Raw genomic sequence first — 17,110 nt, 5'->3', positions numbered from 1 at the left:
TTCAAAAATTCAAACTTTGTCAACATAATCACCATTTTATCCAGTGATGGTATGGATAGCTAGTATGTGGCTGCCAAAGACAGCAGGTGCTTTGACTCATCCGTCCATCTACTGACTCAAATCACAAGCTGTTACATTACATTACATTACACATCTACACACTGGTAGTTTAACCTAGCCCTAAGTGTATCGTGTGCCTAACTCAGATGCCAATGAAAAATGACTAGTGTGAAAGCCTGGGATTTGGCTTTACAGTTAGTGGCTATAGTGGTGAGCCATACCACTGTAGGATGTTGTACCTCAGCCTCTTACCCGTTACCCAGATTTGTCTTAGCTCCCTGTACAATATCTGTGCCTGTAGTAACCTGAGGAGCATGTCAGCTGACTAAATATAAGTCTCTTTAAGGTGAGATTAGTCATTTTCTGAGCTCTGTTGACTATATGAGTCATATATCCAGGAGTATGGGAAACCTTTTGCAGCTGGAAGCTTGATGAAATACCTCATAACACCTCAAATGGTGCTGGATACCTATGCTTATGCAATTAAATTCTGCCCTAGATCTCCACTGATTATAGGAGGTGCTCACACATAGATACTATCCATAAATTGTGGGTATCCACCTTTAGTTATACAAATGCACCAGAAGAAGGTACTAAAAAGCTGGTACATGAAAAGCTTCATGACCAGTGTATCTGTGGTCAGAGCTCAGGGCTATAGCAGCAGAAATCTTATTTCTAGTAAAATTCTGGCAGTATTCTGTACCTTCAAAGCCAAACAACCAGCAATCACAGATATTTTGAGAAATTGAAGAATGGTGTCACTACTTTCAAGATTGCATTTGTGTCACAGGTAGACGCCATTTGCAACTTTATGTACTTGTAGGAGTTGTCAGCATAATAAAATGCTATTATCTCTTTTATTATTAAACAAATCAAATTACTATTTATTCTCTAAAATCACATTTCAGAAGCTCATGATTGAAATGCTCAATAACTTTGCCCATTTTATTTTCAATATACATGTGTAGTGAAAATGAGAGAGTTGTACGATCATTAAATCTACAGCTGACTTTTAATGGTGTTTTTTTTCTCATCTTGGATAACCTTATTAACTAAGTAAATTCTTTCTTATGTTTTTCAGGTAATTGGAATAAAAATCTTTTGTCAGACATAAATGATGTATTTACAGTGTCTCAGCACTGTGCATGGGGTTCATCTTCTCTAACTTTAACCATCTACAACCAAACTTCTGAATTTTTTTTCCTAGGTTACCTTTGCCAGTGGAGAAAAAATCGACACTTATGGCAGTTCATTTTTATTTTCCTTAATTATAGAAGGACTTTGTTGTGACTAGCTCAGATATAGTCTTTTACATGGTAAACATTAAGATTTTTGTTGCCAACAAGGCACATTCCCACCAGGACTAGAATGAAACTTCTTTAGGGAAACTTCAGCATGTTGGAAGAAAATGTGGTGTGTCAGGAATTCAGTCAACATTTACTTGGTTTCCTGATGTTGTTTCAGGACCAAGGTGTTCTCTTGTCAAGACAAAAGGACATTTATTTTATCTAAACCAAGGTATGTAGCAGGTGCTCTTGACTTACCATCAGTCTGGAGATGAAACTAGAACACAGGGTAGTTCTGCATCACTGGCTGGCCAAGGACCTGTGGGAGCATGTCAGGGAAGAGTCTAAGCTTTACTGCGTTTATTGACATGCAGCTAAAATTGATTTTATTTTGCCTCGGCTGTAGTTTTCCATAGTGATAGCTACCCTGAAATAGCTCTTTCAAAAGCAGCGTGTGTTTTTGTCTACCAATGACACAGACTAAATATAAGGTGACAGCTATTATGTACTCAGGCAAGTTGTATGCATTAATAATACATTTACCATTACCAGATAGCACATGCACTCTCTCAGGCCTGCATGAGTGATCTGACTACACTAATAGCTGTTTTGTTGTGACAGAAAAAGTCTTGATTTTTAAATTATTTAATATTTTCTCAGTAAACTGACTTTTACAGTTAATGTGCTTCTGATGTTCTTGACCATTATTTTCTGGCAGCACAGAATGAAACCATAAAGGAGGATCTCAGTTCTCCTCTCACTTTCATATATGTCAACATGGAATGGGTCCATATTCAAATCAAGTTCAGCTGCAACAGTGTAAATTGACAACAACATAAGGCAGCCAGAAGTGTCCAGCTCAGTATGCATTTGCTTTCTGTATCTCTCTCATGTGTGCTTTGTCACAAAGGAATCTGGTTTCCCATTTTGAGATGAAATTAGTAAATGCAACACAGTCATTCCTTAATGTAATTAAGAAAAAAAGAAAAAAGAGAAAAGCAATTTCTACTTTATGTAACAAACCACATTATTTTAAAGATTACTTTCAGTATTAGAAATGTAATAAGAAAAGAGTTTCCCTCTTTAAGAAAAAAAAAAAATTGTAGCCAATCTTTTCTGTTGGATGCAGATTTCTCTCTGTATAATTAACAAAAATTCACACACTATATACATAAAATTAAAATGTTACCAGAAAACTTTGATATATATCATTCATAAAGATTTTTTTTTTCCCCTGAGTATTTGACTCAAGCAGACTATGTATTTCAAACAAAGTCTTTCAGCAATGTTGTGGGACAAAGCCAAAGGATGCCCATTAACAATATGGTGAGAACTTCTCCAGCCACCACAAGCTTTGCAGCAATGGCAGATGTGATGTTCTGGGGGATTTTTATGGTAAGGACATACTTTTTATTATGTCATGAAAATCCCAATTCACACGTGATCAAGAGAAACTGATTTTAGCAGTTAAATCTCCAAAGGATCCATCCTCTAGCTCAATTACTTCCAACATTAACCAGACCGTCCTGGGCTTACCCTTGAAATGTGGTATCATCCCTGGCATTTCTGCAATGTGCATGAGAAGTTTGTGGCAAGTCATTTCACTTAAATTTTTCATGGAAAACTACAAACTGCATGTTTTTCATTTTCTACGTATCTAATGTGAGACACTAAGGTCTGATTTTCAGATAGATTAATTCAATGGCAATTGCAAATGAAGTCATGTCGCATATATAATGTGTTGCACAAGCTCATATGCTCTGAAAAATGAACTCCTAATTATTTCCAAATAGTCATTTGAAATTAGTGAAAGCATTACATCTCATTTTCTTCACACCTTAGTTCCAGAGCCATAAAACTGAGGTTAATATAACCTCTTACTGCTCTGAAGCTTTCAAAATGTATTGTATTAGGGCATGGAGCTATCTACACAACAATAACAAGAAAATAAGCATAACTACTCATTAATTTGAATATAGTAACTATTCACTCTTGTGCAAGAAATGAAGACTGGTGACCTTTGGATAATATGCAGTCATACACTTAGAGACAAAATTGTAAAAAGAAAAATCTGGCAGCCTTCATTCTGTCACTTCCCTGCTTTTGAATACTCGGCTTTGTGATTCTAATCTTGTTCTTTTGATGTGGGGGTTGGGGTTTTTTTGTTCTGCAGTTTCAGCTGCTAAGACAATAGACTCTACTTAGCATGAAGCCTCTGTTTTCATATGATGACATGCAGGAATTTTATGTCATCCTAGGACACGGTTTTAGTAAGAGACAAAGAGAGAAAAAATGGGTCCTTTCTTTAGTACCCAAGCAGACTGGATCACCTCCTCTTTGTTGTCTGAATGAGTGAGCAATACTTTGGCGGAATATAGTTCTGTCCTCACAGGAAAGTGTATGTTCCCCATGTGGTTAAACCTCTGGTAAATGCAAGTTCAAGAATGTTGCTGGCTGGGTTGATTTTATTTGTTTGATTGTTTTTGGCTTTTTCTCTTAGTTCAAACCCATCTACAAATTTGTGAGCATGGAACCTGTCACTCATTCTCTTTTTTTTCATAATGTGGTTGTGCTATAATTTGTAATGTATAATGTGATCAGAAAAAGAAAAATCCACTGTTTTTCTCTCCCAGGTGAGTGCTCAAGCCATTAGGGTGCAACTCAAGCTACCTTTCATTTATTTTGAAGTTCAAAAGGATAGTTTTGAATTTATTAGCTAAATTATGGTTTCAACTCAAGCCTCCCACTGCCTGGGTCAGGGTCGTGATATAAATGACAAGTTTTACATCTTCCATCAGTCTTAAAAGAAAAAAGAATCCACTGCCATTTTCACTGCAGACACTGATCCTGCCACTCCGTGTAAAGAAACTTTGGAAATGATCTGGTGGATAAGACATTACAAAAAAAAAGCAGGATTTGGTTTGAAAGTGAGCTAGGACTGAGGTTCTCAGATGGGGCAGTTCTGAACAGACTTGCAGCCTCACAGGAACATCAAAGCAGAGCACAGATGCCTCTAGCATTCAAGCTGAGACACATAATTAAGATATATATATGTAAGGTATTATCTGGGCCCAAATATTTAAATTAACGCCAAACTTTGCTGTGTCCATCTGTTTTGGGTTTATTGTCCTCTATTCTGTGTCATGAATTTGCAGTGTTGCAGGAAGGTAAAATTTCCTGGACTTGCCAGCTGTAGGTCAAGTTGGCTGGAGATAAACATCAGATCTTCAAAAACGTCTGCTGACTTTGTTAGCTCCACTAACCTACGTACGCAAGCTGGAGAGGGGGCTGTGAATCTAGAAGCCAGGGGTTCTTGTCACAGCCTGTAAGCAAAGAACGTTATCTTTGTATTAACTTAATTCTTGGTGGTTGGTCTCATCTAGTCTAAGTCACTATAGTTTACAAAGGAGGTACAGCTGTCTTTTCTCAGTCCAGCAGTGTAACAGTTTAGGCCGCTTACTTTAAAAGGTATTTCTCTTTGCTACTTTACAGTGGTCTTTAGCAAACAGCACTCATTGCCAATATAGATACATCTTTAATTTTTCGGACTCTGTTAGAACTGCCTGCAGCTCTAAAGAAATGCATATTTTGCATGTGATAGTAATGTTTTTGACCCATCCTTCCTTCATGTGAATCAAGTGGCATTCCTTGGGTCAGTATGGGGATGGGCACTGTTTAATATCTCTGTTGGTGACATGGACAGTGGGATCAAGTGCACCCTCAGCAAGTTTGCTGGCGACACCAAGCTATGGGTGCAGTCAAGGTGCTAGAGGGAAGGGATGCCATCCAGAGGGACCTTGACAGGCCTGAGAGGTGGGCCCGTGTGAACCTCATGAAGTTCAACAAGGCCAAGTGCAAGGTCCTGCACGTGGCTCGGCGCAATCCCAAGCAAAACTACAGGCTAAGTGGAGAACAGATTGAGAGTAGCCCTGAGGATAAGGACTTGGGGTGTTGGTTGATGAGTAGCTCAACATGACACAGCAATGTAAGCTTGCAGCCCAGAAAGCCAACCCATTCCTGGGCTGCATCAAAAGAAGTGTGACCAGCAGGTCAAGGGAGGTATATTCTGCCCCTCTATTCTGCTCTCATGAGATGAGACCTCACCTGGAGTACTGCATCCAGTTCTGGGGCCCCCTGTACAAGAAAGACATGGAGCTGTTGGAGTGAATCCAGAGGAGAGCCATGAAGATGATCAGAGGGATGGAGCACCTCTCCCAAGAGGACAGGCTGAGAGAGTTGGGGTTTTTCAGCCTGGAGAAAAGAAGGCTCCAGGGAGACCTTATAGCAGCTTTCCAGTACCTGAAGGGGCCTACAGGAAAGATGGAGAGGGACTGTTTACAAGGGCATGGAGTGACAGGATAAGGGGGAATGGGTTTAAGCTGAAGGAGGGTAGATTTAGGTTAGATATAAGGAATAAATTCTTCACTGTGAGGGTGGTGAGGTACTGGAACAGGTTGCCCAGAGAGGTTGTGGATGCGCCCTCCCGGGAAGTGTTTAAGGCCAGGTTGGATGGGGCTTTGGGCAACGTGGTCTAGTGGAGGGTGTCCCTGCCCATGGCAGGGGGTTTTGAACTAGATGATCTTTAAGGTCCCTTCCAACCCAAACCATTCTATGATTCCATGGTTTTATGTCATGTGAAATACTGCACTCATGACTTACAGGCTGGATTTAAAAGAGTCCAATGTAGCTAATTGGAATCAATGTATATACCCATACGGGATATTAACTGAATTTTTTTCAGGATAGTGAGTACTTTCAGTCACAAATATTCAGGATGTACTGGTGTCCTAGCTACAAAACAGGCTTAATGATGTCAATCGCAGTTCATATTGAATCTTTCCATATAAAACCCACACAAATAGCAAATAAAAATCCTATATTCCCCAGGTCCATTTCTGAAAGAAAACAGTGATATAATGGCACTCTGATAAAAACATTCCAGAAAAAGCAGCCAAAGGCATAATTTCTTCAAATGAATGGCATTCAACTTTGTTCCTTGTGGGGGGTTTTAGATCTTACTCTTAAATAAGTCATTGTACAAAAATTTCAGGTCATTGAGAAACCACTGCTTTTATATCTGTTAGTTTCAGTCCCACACATGAACCCCATAAGTCTTAGTTGCTTGTTAGGTATAATTAATTTTGAAAGTGCACAGTGATGAATAAATTACATGACACATTACAGACTTTACAGTTATTTGTATCCATCTTCATTCATTCTTTTTTTTTGTAGAACATGTTAATCCATCCTAAGGAAAGAAGAAAGGTCAAGAAAAACATCAGTGACTTCAAAATAAAATTACTTTGTTAAAATAAAAATAAGACACAATTTTCTGGCAATAATCAGAAATATTTGATTTCTGATTATAGGCTTAGTGGAGCCTAAGAGGGAGAGGTCCAGGCACTTGGGAACAGGCCAGAGAACAGAGGAGGAGTGAAAAAAAGGAATCCTGAAGCAAGCTATTACTGAATACAGGCTGAGTGATTGCCCCTAAGAAGTCAGTAGCCTGTATTTATTAAAGAAAGGATAAGCTTGCTAAACAGTCCATATTTAACTTTAAGAGCACAATTTTAGGTATCCTTAAGGTAGGCTCAGCCTTACAAACCTTTGACAAATTTGTCTGATGTCAATGCCCCAAATGACATCAAATCCAGATCCTCACAAAAATTGAAAGGTACTTGGAGTTAACATTCCAGCACACATTCAGATCAAATTTATCTTTCATAAAAATACCTTTTGGGCATTTCACTCAAACGACCACCATACAAAAAGCTGCACTTCCATATGATTCTGGGTCAAGGAACAAACTCTTTGCAATGACCCACACTGGTTTGCCAGGTCTGCAAGCTATGAAAAGCATGTGACGGCTCTGTAACGATGCAACTTGTCTGCCATTACATGACCAGGCACTGCAGCAAGTGGTGTTAGAAGGGATAAGGGAAATAAACCTTTGTATACCCCAAAGATAATTGACTCTGCCTCCTACAAGCATATTGGTAATAATACTTCTACCCATTCTTTACAGAGCTCTCCCCTCCATATTCACACACAGAGAACTATCCCTTCTTCTAAAAAGAGCTTCACAAAGTTTGTGACTCATAGAAATTATCTAGTTTACAGTTTTCTTACAAAGCTGAAATTTAAACAAGCCCCAAGCCTGAAGATTTATGTGTATCTTTACACACCACTGTGCATTCCACTGAAATTGAGATTAAATGCTGTGTGTATTGTTAAGTACATGTATAAAGTCTTTGTTATGTCAAAACCTTGTTTATTTTTTCAAACTACTCTCTTGCTTTTTAAAGAAGTAAGAGGTGGAGATTTAAACAGAGGGTTTAAAAGGTACATACCTTTACTTTGAAATTTTGAATGTTCTAAAAGTCCTGTCTACATATCCATACAGTTTGAAATAAAAGGAAATTGTCTTCTAAATTCCTGTGAACAGAGACTGCAGAACTTTGCAGATCTCAGATGATGTCTCTATTCCCTATCGTAGGTAGGGTAAAAGGTGGTCTTTTCACTGTTTCTGTGTAAAAGGATTCAAGCAGTATTTATGGTATCTGTTTAACTGGGGACAAGAATTACTTGACATTATAGGACAAGAGAAACCTTCAAAGCTCTCATATTCATACATGGCTACAAAATATCCTGGACACACAGGATATATTCCTTAAAATGCCATATCCTCACAAGAAAAAGTCTCTAGCTGGCCTAAAAATTGATTGCAATATTGCTCCAGGGAGCAATCACAGCAGCAGTGGAAGCAGGTCCATTGCAGTATTGCTAGTAGCTTGGCTGTTGGCACCTGAGCTGGTCAGGAGAGGAGCTGGTTTTCCCCCTCCCTTTCTCCCACTTAGTGCAGAGCTTGGGACATAGCCAAGCAATGAGCCAGCGCCTGATGGTCATGGTCCCCTCCCCAAGTCCTCCTGAGCTTCCCACCACGCTGGTCTCCTTGCTTGCAGTGGGTGAGGATTCTTGCAAGCAGCACAGTTCCTCAGTGGTGAATCACTGCTCTGCCAGAACATTACAGGCTCTTTACATACTTTTTTTTCCTCCCGTTCGTTTGTTTTCTTACAGTATGTGATATGTATTTGTGCATAGTTAATCTCTCTTTGTTTTCTTGCAATGTGTGATATGTATTTGTCCATATTTAACCCCTCAGCTTCTGCATGGGAGATCTGCTAGATCTAGTAGATAGAAGGGGGCAGAGAACTGTTAATGCCAAAATCCTTCCTGTGTGTAGAAAGGGGCTGATCCACAGTAAAAAGGTCTGGATGCTGGAAAAATGTGAAGCTGAATTGATTAAACTCTAATTGGTGTAATAGACCTACACAGAACTCTACCACCACCTAAACAGTATCAGGAAGAAGCAGGATTGAGGGTCAAAGAGTACACTGGGACATTGAACAGCTGAATTTTAATAAGGTGTCAAAGTGGTTTAGAAGCCACATTGACCCCCCCCTCCACAGCTGCACTCTGCTACAAGTCTAAATGCAGCTCATTCCAAGGCCTCTGTTCTGACACGTTATTTGTTTGATTTTTTTTTTCCCAGTTGTCCCTATCTTTTAAAGTTCAAACTTGTAGGGGAAGAGGTGAGTGGCTGAAAAAACAGGCAAGAGCATTGAACTCAAATTCCTCTCTCAGGAGAGACCTTCTCGCTCTCAACAACTACCTGAAAGGAGGTTGTAGCCAGGTGGGTGTTGGTCTCTTCTCCCAAGTAATGAGTGACAGGACAAGAGGAAATGTCCTCAAGTTGTGCCAGGAGAGGTTTAGATTGGATATTAGGAAAAAATGTCTTCACTGAAAGGGTTGTCAATCACTGGAACAGGCTGCCCAGGGAAGTGGTTGAGTCACCATCCCTGGAGGTATTTAAAAGACACACAGATGTGGTGGTAAGGGACATGGTTTAATGATGGACTTGGCAGTGCTAGGTTAATGGTTGGACTTGGTCATCTTAAAGGTCTTTTCCAACCTAAATGATTCTATGATTTCTACGGTTTCTACTTTCCTTTATGATAATATTTAAATTGATCCTAAAGGATCTACTGCAGAAAAGGGACAAATTTCCTCACATAAATGTCAGAACTACTTAATACATTTTCAGGATGACAATGCACTTAACTTTGTTCATGTCCCTATTGAATGCGTGAATGTCTGCAAAACACAAGATCAGTAAGAACTGACCTTAATGTGTCTAAAATGCACTGGAAGTAATAAAATTATTGAAATTACTGCTCCTAGAGTCACAGGTACTAGTTTGGGCAGTGTGTTTGTGTATTCTCAGGACAAGCAATTTAAAATATCTGAAAAAAGGTTTATGTTCCCAGGTAAGGATGCAACATTGAAGGCAGAGAAAGAAGAATGGGCATTACCTTTAAAAGACATTTTGGAGTCCTGAATAAGTAACAGAGAGGAAAAGAACTGTTTTGGGGGGATTTCTGTTGTCACTAAAATGCTGCACTGATAATAACATTTAAAAATTTGACAGCTGTATTGAGACAGTATCTCTGTTTGCATAGAAATTCTCCCAAGCAGAGAAATGCATCTACTTTTCTTATTAATCTGAATTAAATTATTGTGTTTAGAGGGAAATATGCACTCTCTTCAGCTGCTGCTGGTGTGAGTCAGTCACAGTGTCTCTAGAGATTCCCTCTGCCGCATAATCCCACTGCAGCCTTGCTCTGGAACAGACATCTTTGCATAAGAGCTGCAGCAGTTGTTGGGGGTTTGTTTGTTTGTTTGTTTGTTTTTTTAAATGCAAATTTTAAGGAAATGCACAGAAACATCTGGACAAGTAATAAACTCACTCTCACCTACATGAAGTAACTAATAAGCCATTTGCCACTGTTAACAACTCATTGCACAGCTTTATACAGAGATAACTAAATCAAGAACAAGTCTTAAGTCTTAAATCTCTTAGTATACAATTATATGCCAAAGGAATATAATCTGTTTGAAAAAAAAAAAAACAAACAATGAGGTGAGACCAGTTTTGAACCTTCCAAACACAGATTTTCCATTATAATTGTATATTTATACAACCTTGCTTACAAAGGCCTGGGCTTCTAAAATGTGTGAGAAAGTATCTGTCTTCAAAGGAGGACAGATACAGCGAGGGGAAAAAAGGTTTCTGAAAAGCAGCTAGTCCTGTGGGCAGGGGGACTGAAGCTTGGTTTCCTGAGTTTTTGTGACCTGAGGTTGTAATAGCCAATACCCAATTAAATGAAAATCACAAGCAAGCCTACTCCTAGCACTGTGTGACTCACAACTTCTCTTTCCTGAGGTATCTGGTGTCTAATAATGTAGCTGATCTGACACTGCAAACTTCCTTCAGCAAGTCAAGGTCTTTGTCTTCTACTCCTCTCTTTCTCTCATGAAACCTGTGAACCCTGTGCCCCATACCACCCTTCATATTGCTCAAATTTGGCTGAAATTAGCCAACTATTTCAGGAATTATTGGTTGGAGACCACCAGACAGTTACATAGCATGACTGCACATATACTATTTCCTTGGGAAAAAGCCAAAGCAATGTTGTATTTTTAATGTCTTCTAGAAAAGCAATGAAATATGGCCTTTATAGTTCCTATATGATTCATCCTTTTTTAGCCCAGCACAAAACCATATACGATTTACTTAAATTTAAGGAGAGTTTTTCTTAGAAGTAGGTTTGGATACCTGACCTGAGGTAGAATTCTGGACTGATACATTGTACTTCTGGTGTTACTAACATTAAGTTGAATGCATTTATATGAAATAAGTGGATAGATTTTAATAAAAAATAATAATTTTCTCTGACAGAGAGAGGGATGGCATCTTTTTTCCTGACATTGCCTAGATAAATTACGATAGTTACACAAATCTGAATTTAAAGGTAGTTTATTCCTTTGCATTATAAAGAGGTTCATTTAAGCACATTAATGAGATAATACCCAGATTTTCTTAGATGCTTAAGAGGTTTGATAGATGCGTCATGGAGGTTGAAGGAAATTATTAGTAATTTATCAGGCATAATATGGCACTATAGCTGTTTTATACATATTTAAATAGCCAAACCGAAAAATGTTGGTGATCAATCTTCAAAATATGACTTCTCTGTAAGGAGCACATGTTTCCATGTTTTGGTTATTCACACTAAGAGCTCTTAGCCATTTCCATATACTCTCCATTCAACATTCTGTATTCAGATATGGCCTATGCTGGACAATCAGCTGGTCTGTTCCTGTCAAGTCATCTACCCACCTAGCAACTAGGTTTACGTAACTGTTACCAGCCATAATTCTTCTGGCACTTCACAGAGTCTTCTATTAGCTCTCCTACCCCCATCCCACAATGTACAATTGTGGTGGGTTGACCCTGGCTGGGGGCCAGGTGCCCACCACAGCCACTCTATCACTCCCCTCCTTCTCTAGACAGGGGAGAAAAGGTATAACGAAAAGCTTATGGGTTGAGATAAGGACAGGGAGAGATCATTCTCTAATTATCATGACGAGCAAAACAGACTGAACTTAGAGAGGGAATTCATCTAATTTATTACTAAGCAAAACAGAGTAGAGGAATGAGAAATAAAACCAAATCTTAAAACACCTCCCCCCACCCCTCCCATCTTCCCGGGCTCAACTTCACTCCCGGCTTCAACCTCCTCCCCCCTCAGCGGCAGAAGGGGACGGGGAATGGGGGTTACGGTCAGTTCATCACACGTTTTCTCTGCTGCTTCTTCATCCTCAGGGGGAGGACTCCTCTCATCATTCCCCTGCTCCAGCATGGAGTCCCTCTCACGGGACATAGTCCTTCCCGAACTTCTCCAAAGTGAGTCCCTCCCACGGGCTACAGTCCTTCAAGAACTGCTCCAGCGTGGGTCTCTCCCACAGGGTGCAGACCTTCAGGAGCAAACTGCTCCAGCATGGGGTCCCCCATGGGGTCACAAGTCCTGCCAGCAAACCTGCTCCAGCCTGGGCTCCTCTCTCCACGGGTCCACAGGTCCTGCCAGGAGCTTGCTCCAGCCTGGGCTTCCCACGGGCCACAGCCTCCTTCAGGTGCTTCCACCTGCTCCAGCATGGGGTCCTCCACGGGCTGCAGGTGGAATCTCTACACCCCCTCATCCTTCCTCCATGGGCTGCAGGGGGACAACCTGCTTCACCATGGTCTTCTTCACCATGGGCTGCAGGGGGATCTCTGCTCCGGCACCTCCTGCCCCTCCTTCTGCACTGACCTTGGTGTCTGCAGAGTTTCTTACATCTTCTCACTCCTCTCTCTCTGGCTGCAAAAGCTCTCTCTAGCTGTTCTTCCCCTTCTTGAATATGTTATAACAGAGGCGCTGACTGGCTTGGCTTTGGCCAGCGGCAGGTCCGTCTTGGAGCCGGCTGGCATTGGCTCTATCAGACACAGGGGAAGCTTCTAGCAGCTTCTCACAGAAGCTACAGGGGTGCTACCCCGCCCCCCCCCCCCGCTACCAAAACTTTGCCATGCAAACCCAACACAACAATCCACTCATTTGGTTGCATGGTTTGTCCCTTGACTTTGAAGATATTCAGCTGTCTGTCTTCTTTCTTCACAAATGTCTAGGTCTCAGACTCACACTTTATCAGACTCGCTCAGGCTTCATTACTGAGGCACTGAATTCTCAGGTGTGGTGGGCTCCTTGCAGAACAGAAGGCAATTCAGTGTTGCTGTGATTCATGAACTTCAAGCACATTTGTTGTTTTATTGATCTCAGTAAGAGCACACAGAAAGTAGCCAAGTGCAGTGCTGAATCAGAGCCGTAGATAGTATGTCAATTAAATGAAAATTTAAATGCTTTATAACAAAGTATTTAATTCCCATATTCCTCAAGGGACTTGTTGAAGGTGCACACAGGTCTTTGAGACTTACTCATTAACCGCCTGCTTTCCTATTTAAAGAGTTTCCACTGTTCTATCAGCTGGTGCTAGCATTATCTTCACAGTCCCCAAGTCAGTGAAAGTATCAGGAAACCTAACTCAAAGCAGTAACCATAACCTGCACTCTTTCTCAACAGCAGTTTCTAATATGATATATATATATATATATAATTGTAACCCTAATGATGCTGCTATTGAATTCTGAGACACTTCAAGCTTTTCTTTTTCTCTGGAAAGAAGAATGGTATGGGGAGAGAGAGGACTTTGAAGGATCAAGAGTGGTTTTGAGGTTTTAAAAAAATATTACTCTGAATATTTGAAATTTTTTTCCTGGAAAATAAATGTTTTCAAGTTTTTATTTGTCAAAAATCCCTGTCATCTAGAAGTTGACACTAATCCACTCCATATAAATGAATTGTAACAATAGCATCAGCTAAGGATTGAGAAAGACCATGCATCTTCTCAGCTTTTCTCAGAACTTTTATTTCTTTCAAACAATCCATACATGGGTGTTCTGTGACTGTAATATTGTGCATGATGGTTCTTTCACTTCACCTTTAACCCTGACATGTCTGCTTTTCACTTAGCATCTTTGGTTCCCCAAGGAGTGTCAGAGTGGGCAGGGATCTCATAGCAGTGCCCAGTGCTGTAGTTCCTGTGTACTTTGTAATGATCAAACAGCAAAGTAACAGAAGATGGAGGTGGAAATGATGGGCTTGCTGAAAATGAACCACGACTTGTAGAGGAAGCACCCAGTTTAAGACAAAGCAATTGGAGAACTGATATCTGAGAAAGGAAGAAGAGGTGTAAGAGATGAATCACAAAGGGGATCAGACACTGGTAAGGTCTTGCACACAGGTCAGGGCAATCCCAAGCACAGCTACATGCTGGGCAGAGAATGGATTGAGAGTAGCCCTGAGGAGAAGGACTTGGGGGTGTTGGTTGATGAAAAGCTCAACATGACCCAGCAATGTGACCTTGCAGCCCAGAAAGCCAACCCATTCCCGGGCTGCATCAAAAGAAGTTTGACCAGCAGGTCGAGGGAGGTGATTCTGCCCCTCTATTCTGCTCTCATGAGATGAGAGCCCACCTGGAGTACTCCATCCAGCTCTGGGTTCCCCTGTACAAGAAAGACATGGAGCTGTTGGAGTGAATCCAGAGGAGGGCCGTGAAGCTGATCGAAGGGCTGGAGCATCTCTCCCAAGAGGACAGGCTGAGAGAGTTGGGGTTTTTCAGCCTGGAGAAAAGAAGGCTCCAGGGAGACCTTATAGCAGCTTTCCAGTACCTGAAGGGGCCTACAGGAAAGACGGAGAGGGACTGTTTACAAGGGCATGTAATGACAGGACAAGGGTTAATGGCCTTAAGCTGGAGGAGCATAGATTTAGATCAGATATAAGGAAGCAATTCTTTACTGTGAGGGTGGTGAGGCACTGGCACAGGTTGCCCAGAGAAGCTGTGGATGCCCCCTCCCTGGAAGTGTTCAAGGCCAGGTTGGACGGGGCTTTGGGCAACGTGGTCTAGTGGAGGGTGTCCCTGCCCATGGCAGGGGGTTTTGAACTAGATGATCTTTAAGGTCCCTTCCAACCCAAACCATTCTGTGATTCTATGATTCTATGACTCTATGAAGGAGAGGTGGGTGGTTGAACTGGCTGCTGAGTTGGTGTTTGGAGGGTGGAATTAAATGACCTTGTAAAGGCCCTTCAGCTTTAAATTAATATTTGAAAGACTGAGATCAAAGCTAAATATTGATCCAAAGCCAAATGTCCATATCCACTCTGTTTATCAATGTGTAAAGGCTTTAGGCAGTATAGTAAAGGGCTTCCAAGAAATGCTTAATAGAGAATGATAGACAGGCTGGCTCAATTCTGTTCTTACTTTCACATGAGACTGGTCAAGTATCCAGAAAAAATGTAATCTCCAGTTTGATATTATCTCTTCTCTTGAAGCATATAACATACATTTAAGCAACAGGATAAATTACTCTCAAATATAAATGTTATGGATACATGAAAAAAGGCTGGACTACATTTTAGTTTAATTTAAAATAACCATGTTGTTATTGGATGTATCTGGAGTAATCCAAATTGAAGTATCCCAAACCAGTGATATATTGCTTTATTTTTTAGTTGCTATCCTCTCTCCCACTGATCCAAAAAATCATTAAAAAAGAGACATTTATCTTGAAATGTCAAATTTCAATGTTAAGGACTAATTTATGTCTACAATATAATATGAAACACATTCGGGAATTCAGTTCAAATGCTCTTACAGTGCCATCTGCTGAAAAGCAGCTAAGACTAAAAAGCATTCAGCAATTCATTCTTGCTAGGATATCTGTAAAGTCTTGGTTCATTCCAGGTACTTTTCAGTCTCTTATGCCCTATAATATCACAACACAAATCTGTAGCCCCAGTACAGGAGGAGCTATAAACACTGCATTTACCTGTATCATTAACTGTAAATGGTGTCACTGAAAATTAAGTATGGACCTAAATGTCTCAAATAAAAGGATGCTAGAAATGCTTAACATTTAAATTGGTTTATGTATATGCACAGCTCAAGGGCTGGATATCAGCATCAAAATTTTTACCCTCTGTCAGGTTGCCTCTGGTAAAGCAGCCTAAATTTATTGAATGCCACTATTTTTAAGAAAAAATAAGGCGATATATGTTGGCTAATATTTTTTTAAATTTATTTCTATTCCTATATCTAGAAATGCTTATCAAGCCTGTGAATAATTGTTTTAAAATGAACAAGATAGACTGCATGGATTAAGGTAAGCTTTTGTAGTAGCCTGAATTTGGGGCATGTGATAACAGTCCACTTGTCTGAACTCAAAGATGATTTCTTTCTTCTTCTTTTTTTTAATCAGCAATTCATCTGAGTTTCAAACGGATTCTTAATTACAGATGAATATTTTCGTGCTGCTTGCCGTGTTAAGGAGACTCATCTTTTTTTATATATATATTTTTTTATAAATTCCTGTGGCTTCTCAGTCCAGAGTGAATCAAATTTTCAACAGATGTCACCTAAGATCTGGTCAATAAGCTCAAAGCTGTGTACATACATCTTCTCTAGAAATGCAGTGATTTTTTTGGTGTAAGTATAGATGTATGCTATCCAGTCAGTGAAAAATCAATGATTTCTTCCCTCCCCCAGCCCCAAGTGATGTTTGAAAATGCAGCATATTTGGCATTATCTTCCTGCTTGAAAAGTTGGCAATGGTCATTTAGAGAGAGAAGTAAAAAAGCAATTCCAGTAATTAATCACAAGCTGCACACTGTCACAGTGGACATTTCACAAATAACCAAGAGACTGAAATTCATTTTCATAGGTTCTTCCATGAATAATTTAGACTTGCAAAAGCAAAGCCAATCAGTGAAAGAGAAAAAGACTGAATTTCAATTAACTCTGTCAACCAGCATGACTAATTCTTCCCATAGTTCAGCCAATGTAGGACATGCACAAGCTTTGCTCATAAGTAGAGCACTGTCTCAGCATCTGGCAGGTGACACTGTTCAAAGGTGTTTGTGTAAGTTTTTGCTAATAAATGATATTAGGTGTGAATTGTCCAAGCTAAGAAAAAATTAGGCATGGATTTAGGTTTGTGCCTTCCTACTTTGCTTTTTCAAGGTTTAAATACATACATAACTGGATTCAGAGACTTGAGCTAATCTCCCTAAATTCCTCCTATGATTACTGTAGTAAGACACACTTACTCCAGAGGGTAAGTCAAAACAACTGAATTTCAGCTCCATTTCTGACCTGTGCTCTGGCAAGCCTCTTTCCCTCTTCTCTCTTCCCTTTTTCTTCACTTTGGAAGAAATATAGGTAGATTATCTTCTGGAGGCTAATATTAGGATCTGTGAATGCACCTTCGAACCCCT

The sequence above is a fragment of the Balearica regulorum genome, chromosome 1 (assembly GCF_011004875.1).
Source record: "Balearica regulorum gibbericeps isolate bBalReg1 chromosome 1, bBalReg1.pri, whole genome shotgun sequence".
NCBI classification, from domain to species: domain Eukaryota; kingdom Metazoa; phylum Chordata; class Aves; order Gruiformes; family Gruidae; genus Balearica; species Balearica regulorum.
The sequence above is the reverse complement of the archived record's forward strand: the minus strand, read 5'-3'. Positions refer to the sequence as shown.